The sequence below is a fragment of the Ranitomeya variabilis genome, chromosome 6 (assembly GCF_051348905.1).
Source record: "Ranitomeya variabilis isolate aRanVar5 chromosome 6, aRanVar5.hap1, whole genome shotgun sequence".
NCBI lineage: Eukaryota > Metazoa > Chordata > Amphibia > Anura > Dendrobatidae > Ranitomeya > Ranitomeya variabilis.
Window position 1 is genome coordinate 391266137 of NC_135237.1, and position 13525 is coordinate 391279661.

At 43.2% G+C, this 13525-nt stretch overlaps 1 protein-coding gene across 3 annotated transcripts in view; it reads right to left on the reverse strand.

The window, feature by feature from the left end:
• DOK6 (docking protein 6) overlaps nt 1-13525 on the reverse strand; it is a 1023171-nt gene that overhangs the window by 569128 nt on the left and 440518 nt on the right. The gene's annotated exons all lie outside the window — the stretch shown is intronic.

A 13525-nucleotide genomic window follows, 5' to 3' on the forward strand; every position in this document is an offset into this window, starting at 1 on the left:
GACTGCTCTCCTTGTCTGTGCCCTTGTTTACTGCGTTCCTGTCTGGCTTTTCTGACTTTGGCTTGTATTTCACCATTCTTTAGTCTGTGCCCTTGGATACTGCATTGCATTGCCCTCTGGCTATTGTACCTGGCTTGTCTAACGATTCTCTCTCTCCCTTGCACGGAGCTTAGCTCCTTCTCCAGCCACTCCCCCTGTGATCACGTGTCTCAGGTCCTGTTAGTGCAGCTCGCTCTCTGCAGCAGCTATACACTTCTATTAGTTACTGCTGTCTCCCCATTCACTCCCCCTAGCATTCATTCCCTGGACACAATCTGTGTGTTCATCACAACACACACTGGGACACTGATGATCCCAGTGTTTCACTGCATTGGTCTGCCCAAATCTTGACACTCTTGCCTGAGGACTCACAAGAATCTGGGGTTTAGTGAGTTGAGTGTATAATGTTTTTTTTTCAATTTTAATAGTATTTGACTGAGGGGGCATCACACAATATGGAGACTACTGTGTGGGCCATCATATAGTGTATATGTGAGCTTTTGTTTCTTATAGTTAATCCAAATGTAGGCACTGGTAATAAAGACAGATTAAGTAACAAAGTGAACTTACTGGTAAGTTAGTGTAGTTGATCCTCGGTCGCGGGCAGGGTTCAACTACATAACAGGAAGTTCACTTTGTTACTTAATCTATCTTTTGTGCCTATACTGACTCACTTGAGGAGTAACTTATCTTTAGTACCCTGTTGTCATTTAATGGGGGCACATATACTTTTAGCAATCAAGTATTGTGTGTAGTATTACTCTGTATTGATCGCTGCACCATTGCCAGACAGCTGTCGTGCGCTTTGCACATTTGCTTATATTATATCTATTTAATGAAAAATTGTAATAAAGAAGTTTTATGGCTAATATTCTCATTGAGTTTGCCCAGTTTTTTATTTGTTTATTTAAGGGTAATTAGTGTATCATGGTGTACAATAAGTAGCAGAGACAGATAGACAGGTGATTGGCAGTTTTTTTTCACCCTTTGCCCACCCTCTATGATTCAGTAAAATGTCACTCAGCTTGCCATCATTTTGCTGAATTCCAGGGGAGCAAGCAACAAAAAACTCAATATTCTGGAGAAAATCATGTTAGTATTTACAGAGCGCAGCTGCATTCTTTTGTTTGTATATTTTCCAGTTATAGCAGCTTTCATCTGTTCACACTTGCTTCATTCTGTTAGGAGGCTCTAGTCTGTTTTTTGTGTTTTTTTATGTAGCATTCTTGAAAATACAGATATTTGGAAAATTCAAATAGAATTCACTTCCACTTGAATAAATTAGCCCATATGGCACTAAGCTAAAGTCACAGTAGCAACATTGCTGTAGGATTGTTAATGGGTAAAATGGTGTTGACCTTTTGTGGGAATTTTCACGTTTTCCCATTTTTTTATTGTTTTTTAGTTCTCTCTCTTTCTCTCACTCTTGCTGCAAAATGAGAATACTTTCAGAAATTGAAATGTTAATAATTTATTATTATTAATTAACTAACTGCTAAATGAATGTACAACAGATAAATATGAATCAGATCAATGTACACACATTGTTTGAAGGAACTTAGCAAAATGATTGTTACAAACCTCTTTGAGAACAAACCACGGATATTCTGTTGATGTAGGCTAGTGCAAATCCTTCTGTCTCTTCAAGTAATTCAACATAGACTTGAGATTTAGGGCTTTGCGAGTGTCAAATAATCATTTCCAAGACTCTTTGTTTTTCTTTACACTAAAGATAGATCTTAATGTCATTGACTGTATATTTTCCTGCCACAGAAGAAATTTGTAGGTGCTCTGGACTGATGAGTCAAAATTTGAAATATTTGGCTGTGACAGAATGTAGCTTGTTTGCCCAAGTGCTGAAGAGCTGTACAATAATGAGTGTTTGCAGGTAATAATGAAGCACGGTGGAGGTTCCATGCAAGTTTGGGACTGCATTTCAACTAATGCAGTTGAGGATTTGGCCCATTTCAATAATGTCCTCAATAAAGGCAGATTGTTTATCTATCATGCAATACCATAAAGGAGGCATCTGAATGGTTCCAAATATATCAGTCAACAATACAATGACCCACATATATAGCCAATGTTATTTAGAACTATCTTTAGTGTAAATAAAATCAATGATTCCCAGAAGTAATGGTACTGCCTTATCTAGCTTTGATCTCAAAATCATCCAATCTCTATGGTAATGACGAGATAGAAGGATTTATGTTTTGAAGAACTTTGTGGTGAAATACAGTATGTGTGTGTGTATATATATATATATATATATATATATATATACAGTATATTTGTGTGCAGTGGACTATGTATAGATTTATTGTGTCACTGGCAAGGTGACTCTTGGTCTTCCTTTCCTGGGGCGGTCCTCATGTGAGCCAGTTACTTTGTAGCACTTGATGGTTTTTGCAACTGCACTTTCAAAGTTTTCCCAATTTTTCAGACTGACTGACCTTCATTTCTTAAAGTAATGATGGCCACTCATTTTTCTTTACTTAGCTGCTTTTTTCTTGCCATAATACAAATTTTAACAGTCTATTCAGTAGGACTATCAGCTGTGTATCCACCAGACTTCTGTACAACACATGGTCCCAACCCCATTTATAAGGCAAGAATTCCCACTTATTAAACCTGACAGAGCACACCTGTAAAGCGAAAACTATTTCCAGTGACTACCTCTTGAAGCTTATCAAGAGAATGCCAAGAGTGTGCAAAGCAGTCATCAAAGCAAAAGGTGGCCACTTTGAAGAACCTAGAATATAAAACATATTTTCAGTTGTTTCACACTCTTTTGTTAAATATATAATTCCACATGTGTTAATTCATAGTTCTGACGCCTTCAGTGTGAATTTACAATTTTCATAGTCATGAAAATACAGAAAATTCTTTAAATGAGAAGGTGTGTCCAAACTTTTGATCTGTACTGTATATGTGTGTGTGTATATATATATATATATATATATATATATATATATATATATATATATATATACATATATATATATATATATATATATATATATATATATATATATATATACAGTATATAAGTGTGCAGTGGACTATGCATAGATTTATTGTCACTGGCAATGATGTAACATCTGTCTTGAAAAGCTGCAGGTCGCACCCAGGTGTTAATATGTACTTCCCTGAGACAAGTAGACTCTGTCCCCAATCTCACCAGGGAGTCCCATGGGAAGCCAAGAAGAAAGGTAACATTTGGCACCTCCTAGGTCTTGGAGGGGAGATGTTAATTGCGGTCTGATGGTATCTATCCGTGAGAATGTTTACACAGGGTGTCTCAAGATAAAATAATTTATTCATTAGTAGCGCAGCCGTGGCCCAATCAAAAGCCAGCAATTATGATATTAACCTGAGCGGGCGGTCTAGAAACCTGACCTCCACACCAAAACTATAAATTACGGCTGTATACAGAGACACGTGTTCACATAATTTGGGGCAGCCTGAGAAGCTGGTGTGAGCCAATCCACATTCATTCTACCCTCAGGGAGCAGAAAGCAAACTACCAGTTAGATAATTTCTGTAAGTTTCTCCTGTTTACTGTATACTGTTTTGCATAAGTTGTATGTCTTTTTATTATCATATTTTTATACTTTTTTCTTATTGTAAGCACTGAACCTTTTTTGTATTAAAGTATAAAACTTTAACAAGTTGAACCTTGAATGTTCTAAAATAATCCATAGCCTAAGGTGTGTGAGCCTTATGACTGATAGACAATATTGTTATTAATAGTCCGGGACTCATCGCCCATGTATTCGATGAGTGGTGGCAGCGTGTATGAGCGGGTGTGTGGCCTGGGTCAGTGAGTGATTTATGCTCCCATTACAGCATAGGACAGATGTTGAATGCTGGACTGAGAGTGGAGGGATAGATTAACCCTTGCAGGCACAACCCCAAGTCACGTGTGAGAGCGGACACGTGACAAATTAGCGACACCACGGAGTATGGATTCATAACAAACTTCCTTGACGAGTTCCTTCAAAAACTTTGTGAAATTGTATGTAAAAGAATTTATGCTGTTTTGAAGGCAAAGAGTGGTAAGCCAAGAACTGATTTGATTTAGATTTATCTTTTGTTCTATCATTTGGAATTTTTTAGCTGATAAAATAAACTATTAACACGACTATTTGTGATAGCATTATAGCTGGCAGCATTTTTTTCATCCCTGCCTAAAACATTTGCACAGTACTGTTGTGTACTGTAAGAAATTTAAAAGTATATGATTATATTATCCAAAGGGTGAATAGACCCAAGAGGTTTGGAGACTGGTGTGCCAAATTGTTCTTACAAAAGATTTTTGGATACTGAAACTAGATACTGGTAGACATGTTGACTTAAACAACAGCTATTATTAATCTACTATATAATTGTCTAAGGGTCATATCCGTCCTTCTGTCTGTCTTTCTGTCATGGATATTCATTGGTCGCGGCCTCTGTCTGTCATGTAATCCAAGTCGCTGATTGGTCGTGGCAAAACAGCCACGACCAATCAGTGACGGGCACAGTCCGGCGGAAAAATGGCTGCTCCTTCCTCCACGCAGTCAGTGCCCGCTCCATACTCCCCTCCAGTCTGCCCTCACACAGGATTAATGGCAGCGGTAACAGACCGTGTTATGCCGTGGTGTAATGCACTCCGTTACCGCTGCTATTAACCCTGTGTGACCAACTTTTTACTATTCATGCTGCCTATGCAGCATGAATTGTAAAACGATCTAATGTTAAAAATAATTTAAAAAATTAAAAATCGTTATATACTCACCGTCCGTCGGCCCCCGGATCGACAACAGGCCTTTCCCACTCGCGACGCTCTGGTAACCGGTCCATGCTGCGATCTCGCGAGATGATGATGTAGCGGTCTCGCGAAACTGCTACGTCATCATCTCGCGAGACCACAATGCACTCTTGAGACCGGAGCGCACGAGCAGCGTCGGTAACCGCTGCGCTTGGATCCAGGGTCTCCGGAAGGTGAGTATATAACCATTTTTTATTTTATTTCTTTTTTTAACAGGGATATAATGCCCACATTGCTATATACTATGTGGGCTGAGCAATATACTACATGGGCTGGGCAATATACTACATGGCTGGGCAATATACTACGTGGCTGGGCAATATACTACATGGGCTGTGCAATATACTACGTGGCTGGGCAATTTACTACATGGGCTGTGCAATATACTACATGGCTGGGCAATATACTACATGGGATGGGCAATATACTACGTGGCTGGGCAATATACTACATGGGCTGGGCAATATGCTGCGTGGCTGGGCAATATACTACATGGGCTGGGCAATATACTACGTGGCTGGGCAATATACTACGTGACTATACAACGTGGGCTGCGCAATATAATACGTGGACTGCACAATGCACTACAGGTCCTTCTCAAAAAATTAGCATATAGTGTTAAATTTCCTTATTTACCATAATGTAATGATTACAATTAAACTTTCATATATTATAGATTCATTATCCACCAACTGAAATTTGTCAGGTCTTTTATTGTTTTAATACTGATGATTTTGGCATACAACTCCTGATAACCCAAAAAACCTGTCTCAATAAATTAGCATATCAAGAAAAGGTTCTCTAAACGACCTATTACCCTAATCTTCTGAATCAACTAATTAACTCTAAACACATGCAAAAGATACCTGAGGCTTTTAAAAACTCCCTGCCTGGTTCATTACTCAAAACCCCCATCATGGGTAAGACTAGCGACCTGACAGATGTCAAGAAGGCCATCATTGACACCCTCAAGCAAGAGGGTAAGACCCAGAAAGAAATTTCTCAACAAATAGGCTGTTCCCAGAGTGCTGTATCAAGGCACCTCAATGGTAAGTCTGTTGGAAGGAAACAATGTGGCAGAAAACGCTGTACAACGAGAAGAGGTAACCGGACCCTGAGGAAGATTGTGGAGAAGGACCGATTCCAGACCTTGGGGAACCTGAGGAAGCAGTGGACTGAGTCTGGTGTGGAAACATCCAGAGCCACCGTGCACAGGCGTGTGCAGGAAATGGGCTACAGGTGCCGCATTCCCCAGGTAAAGCCACTTTTGAACCATAAACAGCGGCAGAAGCACCTGACCTGGGCTACAGAGAAGCAGCACTGGACTGTTGCTAAGTGGTCCCAAGTACTTTTTTCTGATGAAAGCAAATTTTGCATGTCATTCGGAAATCAAGGTGCCAGAGTCTGGAGGAAGACTGGGGAGAAGGAAATGCCAAAATGCCTGAAGTCCAGTGTCAAGTACCCACAGTCAGTGATGGTGTGGGGTGCCATGTCAGCTGCTGGTGTTGGTCCACTGTATTTCATCAAGGGCAGGGTCAATGCAGCTAGCTATCAGGAGATTTTGGAGCACTTCATGCTTCCATCGGCTGAAATGCTTTATGGAGATGAAGATTTCATTTTTCAGCACGACCTGGCACCTGCTCACAGTGCCAAAACCACTGGTAAATGGTTTACTGACAATGGTATTACTGTGCTCAATTGGCCTGCCAACTCTCCTGACCTGAACCCCATAGAGAATCTGTGGGATATTGTGAAGAGAAAGTTGAGAGACGCAAGACCCAACACTCTGGATGAGCTTAAGGCCGCTATTGAAGCATCCTGGGCCTCCATAACATCTCAGCAGTGTCACAGGCTGATTGCCTCCATGCCACGCCGCATTGAAGCAGTCATTTCTGCCAAAGGATTCCCGACCAAGTATTGAGTGCATAACTGAACATTATTATTTGATGGTTTTTTAGTTTGTTATTAAAAAACACTTTTATTTGATTGGACGGGTGAAATATGCTAATTTATTGAGACAGGTTTTTTGGGTTATCAGGAGTTGTATGCCAAAATCATCAGTATTAAAACAATAAAAGACCTGACAAATTTCAGTTGGTGGATAATGAATCTATAATATATGAAAGTTTAATTGTAATCATTACATTATGGTAAATAAGGAAATTTAACACTATATGCTAATTTTTTGAGAAGGACCTGTACATGGGCTGCGCAATATACAACATGGGCTGCGCAATATACAATGTGGGCTGCGCAATATACAACGTGGGCTGCGCAATATACAATGTGAGCTGCGCAATATACAACGTGGGCTGCGCAATATAATACGTGGGCTGCACAATATACTACGTGGGCTGCGCAATGTACAATGTGGGCTGCGCAATGTACTACGTGGGCTGGGCAATGTACTAAATTGGCTGCGCAATGTACTACGTGGGCTGCACAATGTACTAGGTGGGCTGCACAATGTACTACGTGGGCTGAGCAAAGGACTGCGTGGGCTGCACAATGTACTGCGTTGGCTGCACAATGTACTGCTTGGGCTGCGCAATGTACTGCATGGGCTGCGCAAAGTACTGCGTTGGCTGCGCAATGTACTGCGTTGGCTGCGCAATGTACTATGTAGGCTGCGCAATGTACTGCGTGGGCTGCGCAATGTACTGTGTTGACTGCACAATGTACTGCGTGGCTGTGCAATATACTACGTGGGCAGCGCAATGTACTGCGAGGGCTGCGCAATGTACTGCATGGCTGTGCAATATACTACGTGGGCTGTGCTATACGCTAAGTATACATATTCTAGAATACCCGATGCGTTAGAATCGGGCCACCATCTAGTATTTATATATTTATATATTGGTTCACTTGTTTGAGATTAAATATGCTTTTTTCCCTTTTCTGACTATATCATTGTAGTAAGTCTAGTGTGTGAACCACATCTTTCTCCTTCTTGGTTAAAAGCCGGTGTCTGTCTATTGTGAATTTGCTATGAAAAAGTGTCTTTATAACTGAAACGCACAATACTGCAGGAATTTTTAATTGTGCACTTTTTTCATGCTTTTAATTAAGATGGATTAAAGGTTATATTTACCCTTTATACTTTTTATGGTTGCTGGATTTTTGTGATATCTTGGATTACTGTTGACATAACTGAGACAGCTTAGTGTTTCTTTTTCCACTTACTGCAAATGAGATTTACATATTCCAGTGTAGAATTTCACACTTTGGACCACACCCTGAAACATGGAGCGTTTTCTCCATAAACCTTGTATGTTTTTTATACACACTGGAGACCATTTAAGATATCTTTAATCACAAAAACTGAACAACCATCGTGGTGACAGAGTCACTTAAACAGCAATGGGCTCAGCGGTTACAAATGGAGCTTATACAGCTCTGGCAAAAATTAAGAGACCACCACATCAAAATCCTGTCCTGGGCAGCCCAATCTCCAGACCTGAACCCCATTGAAAACCTCTGGAATGTAATCAAGAGAATGATGGATAGTCACAAGCCATCAAACAAAGAACTGCTTAAATTTTTGTGCCAGAAGCAGTGTGAAAGACTGGTGGAAAGCATGCCAAGACACATGAAAGCTGTGATTAAAAATCATGGTTATTCCACAAAATATTGATTTCTGAACTTTTTCTGAGTTAAAACAGTAGTATTGTTATTTCTAAATGATAATGAACTTGTTTTCTTATTGTTGTTTCATTATTTGAGGTTTGAAAGCACTGAGTTTTTTAAAATTTTGACCTTTTCTCCTTTTTAGAAAAAAAATACAAAATTTATTGCTTGGAAATTCAGAGACTTGTTGTCAGAAGTTTATAGAATAAATTAATAATTTACATTTTACACAAAAATATACCTATAAAGAGAAAAATAAGACAAACTGAACATTTTGCAGTGGTCTGTTAATTTTTGCCAGCGCTGTGTATGGGTGGATGATGAAGATGTAAAGATAAACAGTTGGCTTGTAGTGATGAGTGAGCGTGCTCACATAAGGTGTTATCCAAGCATGCTCGTGTCCTATTTAAGTATTTTCAGTGTGCCCGAAGAAAATGCTTGAGTTGCCAAGATTGCATGTGTGGTGCCCCTGAGGGTTCAGTTGCCACAGAGGTACTGAACATCATTCAGAGGTGTGGTATCCCACTCTCAGGTAAGGAGGGCGCTCTACCCAGGACCCTAACACCAGTATCCAACACCTCACCACTCCAGACAGGGCACCTGGGAGTAACCTATGGGAGGATGGCCTCATCCCAGTCTGGAGAGGGCAACTAGGTAGAGGCTGTGAGTGGAGCCAGTAGTTAGTGGAGGAGCTAATTAGGAGGGAAAGTGAAGCAGATGCTAAGAGAAGCTGAATGGAGTGAGACGTGCAAAAAGGAGCTCCCTGTCAGAGGGAGCTAGAGAAAGAAGAGTGAGGGGAGGGAAGCTCCAGGAAGAAGAAGGCGCCATAGGGGCACAGGTAGTGAGCAATCCACCTCTGGGGCTTGCATCCACACTGACCATAGCCAGGTGTAGGGACCAGGTCACAGTGGGGAACCGGCCCCCAAGACTAGTGGAGAACTACAAGGCTCAGCTAGCCAGCTGGAGACTGTGGTATCTGTATGTGCCACATCCACACATATTTGCTGAAAAGGCAGCCATATAGGACCCAGGGGACTAGAGAGACGTCACCCGACAAGATCTGGGGCTGCTGGCTTAGGACACTATGTGTGAAGGCGCAGGGCAGGAGAGGTGGGAGCCAGTGCAGTGAGACAGCCTGGAAAGGAACTTAAGAGGAGTCCTGGTGAAGTTTACCCCAAATCATCTGGGGGTTGGCAGGATCACCGACCCGGAGGACACAGCACACAGCTGGAGACAGTAATCTGCAGAACTGTGAGTAGTGTTGAAAACTGCACCCAGCTGTGTACTCTGAATTATTCCTGCGTCACTTGCCCTACACTACAACTAACACAACCACCATTATCACAATCAACACCTATATCTTCCCTGGGGACTAGCTCTGCCCGTGGAGAGCTGAAACATCTTAGCTGCCATATTGACTGAGTACCACGGGTGGTGTCACAAACAATAATCCCCCATAAACTTTATTCCCCTTTAAATTCAAATTGACTTTTATTGGATGCCCAGGGCCTTGGACCGGGTCACTGCTGCCATGACACATGCCTTTAAGAACCGTCGGACCCAGCCCGAGTACCCCATGGCCAAAGCGGGTGCTCCACATGTCTCACAGTTGTTCGACTGCCGCAACATATGTAGGGATTGCCTAACAAACAGGAAATCTCTGCATGTACTTCTGCTGCTGCTGTCAACAAGTAGTGACAAATGCAGCCTCCGAGATGAGGGGATACTTTTCGAGCATGTCAAAATACTCAATTAGGAAATGAGCGTGCTCGGATAACACCTTATCACCATTGACTTTTTCTTATGCTACTTTACAAAGTTTACTGGTATATAGGGTTGAGCGAAACGGGTCGGCAATTTTCAGAAGTCGCCGACTTTTGGCAAAGTCGGGTTTCATGAAACCCGACCCGACCCCTGTGTGGGGTCGGCCATGAAGTCGGCGATCTTCTGAATCTGGAATCGGAATTCCGATACCGATTCCCGATATGTTTAAGATATCGGGAATTGGTATCGGAATTCAGATTTAAGTGTAAAATAAAGAATTAAAATAAAAAATATCGCCATACTTACCCTCTGACGGGCCCTGGTACTAACCGGGAACCTTCCTTCCTTAGAATCAGCCTTCCAGGGCCTTGCGGTGATGTCGCAGTGACGTCGCGGCTTGTGATTGGTCACGCGGCCCCCATGTGACCGCTTGCGCGACCAATCACAAGCCGCGACGTCTCCGTGATGTCACCGAAGGCCCTGGAAGGGCTGATTCTTAGGAAGGAAGGCTGTCGGAAAGAAGCAGGGCGTGTCCGAGGGTGAGTATATACCTAATAGGAATATACTCACCCTCGGCTTCGTTCCGGCAGCCTTCCTTCCTAAGAATCAGCCCTTCCAGGGCCTTCGGTGACGTCACGGAGACGTCGCGGCTTGTGATTGGTCGCGCGAGCGGTCACATGGGGGCCGTGCGACCAATCACAAGCCGCGACGTCACCGCGACGTCACCGCAGGTCTTGGAAGGCTGATTCTAAGGAAGGAAGGTTCCCGGTTAGTACCAGGGCCCGTCAGAGTGTAAGTATAGCGATATTTTTTATTTTAATTCTTTATTTTACACTTAAATATGGATCCCAGGGCCTGAAGGAGAGTTTCCGCTCCTTCAGACCCTGGGAACCATTGGAAACCCAATGCACTGCATTGGGTTTTGAGTTTCGGCCGACCCCGACCCCGACTTTTTTATAGGATCGGCCGATTTCACTCGACCCGACTTTTGAAAAAGTTGGGTTTCGTGAAACCCGACCCGATCCTATAAAAGTAAAGGTCGCTCAACCCTACTGGTATACTCTTAAGCAGCTCATCTGGCTTGCTCAGTGTCACTTTTATTCTAGCCCAGCACTCTTATCCTCACTGTTTGAAACAGCAATAAGCATGCAGACTTCCTCTGGTGTTTTGCAATCCTTCAATTAAGGCGTAAACCTCTTTCTTTCCCTTTACTGTGCCTAAACTTCTCCTGTTTGGTTTCAAATCTTTGCCTATCTAGCAAAAGCACCCTTCACCCACAGGAATAAACTTCAACACTTCCAACTGTGAGAGAGGTCTTCACATTCTCTCAGTAAAGGCCCCGTCTCACATAGCGATTTACCAACGATCACGACCAGCGATATGACCTGGCCGTGATCGTTGGTAAGTCGTTGTGTGGTCGCTGGGGAGCTGTCACACAGACAGCTCTCTCCAGCGACCAACGATCAGGGGAACGACTTCGGCATCGTTGAAACTGTCTTCAACGATGCCGAAGTCCCCCTGCAGCACCCGGGTAACCAGGGTAAACATCGGGTTACTAAGCGCAGGGCCGCGCTTAGTAACCCGATGTTTACCCTGGTTACCAGCGTAAATGTAAAAAATAACAAACACTACATACTCGCCTTCTGATGTCCGTCAGGTCCCTCGCCGTCTGCTTCCTGCTCTGAGTGCCGTACAGTGAGAGCAGAGCGCAGCGGTGACGTCACTGCTGTGCTGCGCTCTCACTGTACGGCGGCACTCAGAGCAGGAAGCAGACGGCAAGGGACCTGACGGACATCAGAAGGCGAGTATGTACTGTTTGTTATTTTTTACATTTACGCTGGTAACCAGGGTAAACATCGGGTTACTAAGCGCGGCCCTGCGCTTAGTAACCCGATGTTTACCCTGGTTACCAGTGAAGACATCGCTGGATCGGTGTCACACACACCGATTCAGCGCTGTCAGCGGGACCTCAACGACCAAAAAAAGGTCCAGGCCATTCCGACACGACCAGCGATCTCACAGCAGGGGCCTGATCGCTGGTACGTGTCACACATAGCGAGATCGCTACTGAGGTCGCTGTTGCGTCACAAAACTTGTGACTCAGCAGCGATCTCGCTAGCGATCTCGCTATGTGAGACGGGGCCTTAACAGAGATATTCTGCCTTGCTGGTGGATTGGTCTTATTCACCTAGGCTATGAGAAGCCAGTGCAAGCTGGAGCTTCCTGCTTTGCTCCACTGTAGGGAAGCCCACCATAAACATTGAGCGGCAATAATACTATTCACAGATAGCTGTGATGCAGGCACTTTCTGCTTCTATCAGGCAGACCTGGAGTGTCTAAGGCTACTTTCACACTAGCGTCGTGCACTGCACGTCGCTATGCGTCGTTTTGTAGAAAAAACGCATCCTGCAAAAGTGCTTGCAGGATGCGTTTTTTCTCCATAGACTAGCATTAGTGACGCAGTGCGACACATTGCCACACATCGTAACTGTTGTGCGACGGTTGCGTCGTGTTGCGTCGGACCGTCGCCACCAAAAAACGTTGCATATATCGTTTTTTGGTGCATCTTGTCCAGCATTTCCGACCGCGCATGCGCGGCCGTAACTCCGCACCCTCCTCCCCGCACCTCACAATGGGGCAGAGGATGCGTTGAAAAACAGCATCCGCTGCACCCGTTGTGTGGCACATTCACTGCTAGTGTCAATACGTCGCAACGACGCAATTCGTCGTGCGTCGTACGACGCTAGTGTGAAAGTAGCCTAACCTCTACTGGCAGGAGACAATAGGTTTTTATGGACTCAAATTACCATGGGTTTAGGTGTACATTGCAATGCTAGCTGGGTCACCAGTAACTCGGTGCATTAACTCTTACAAGGACACATAGCAAATCTTGTTGCTAATGTGTGGCAGCTATATCAGTGTCATCCTGTTGAGCCCAATTGACTCAGAGTTGAGTGTTATTTCCTCTAAAGTAATTATCTGTGGGAAATTCCTAACTTGTCACAAATTTATCAAACTTCAGTTGCTGCACCAGGCCTCACGTGGTAGAAAATACCATCCCATCATCAAAGCATATTTTTATGCATATTAGACATTACAAGCATTTCCAGCTGTACACAATAATTAGTATTCTTTCATACCTAGACGTGAACCAGGTATAAATCAATTTAAAGAAGGTGCTTGCAAAATGTGAAATCAACTTGGGTAACCAAAAAAATCTCTAATTCCACAGGATCACCCAAGGCTAAAAACAAAAATATATAAAAGCTTTTGACAGAGCAC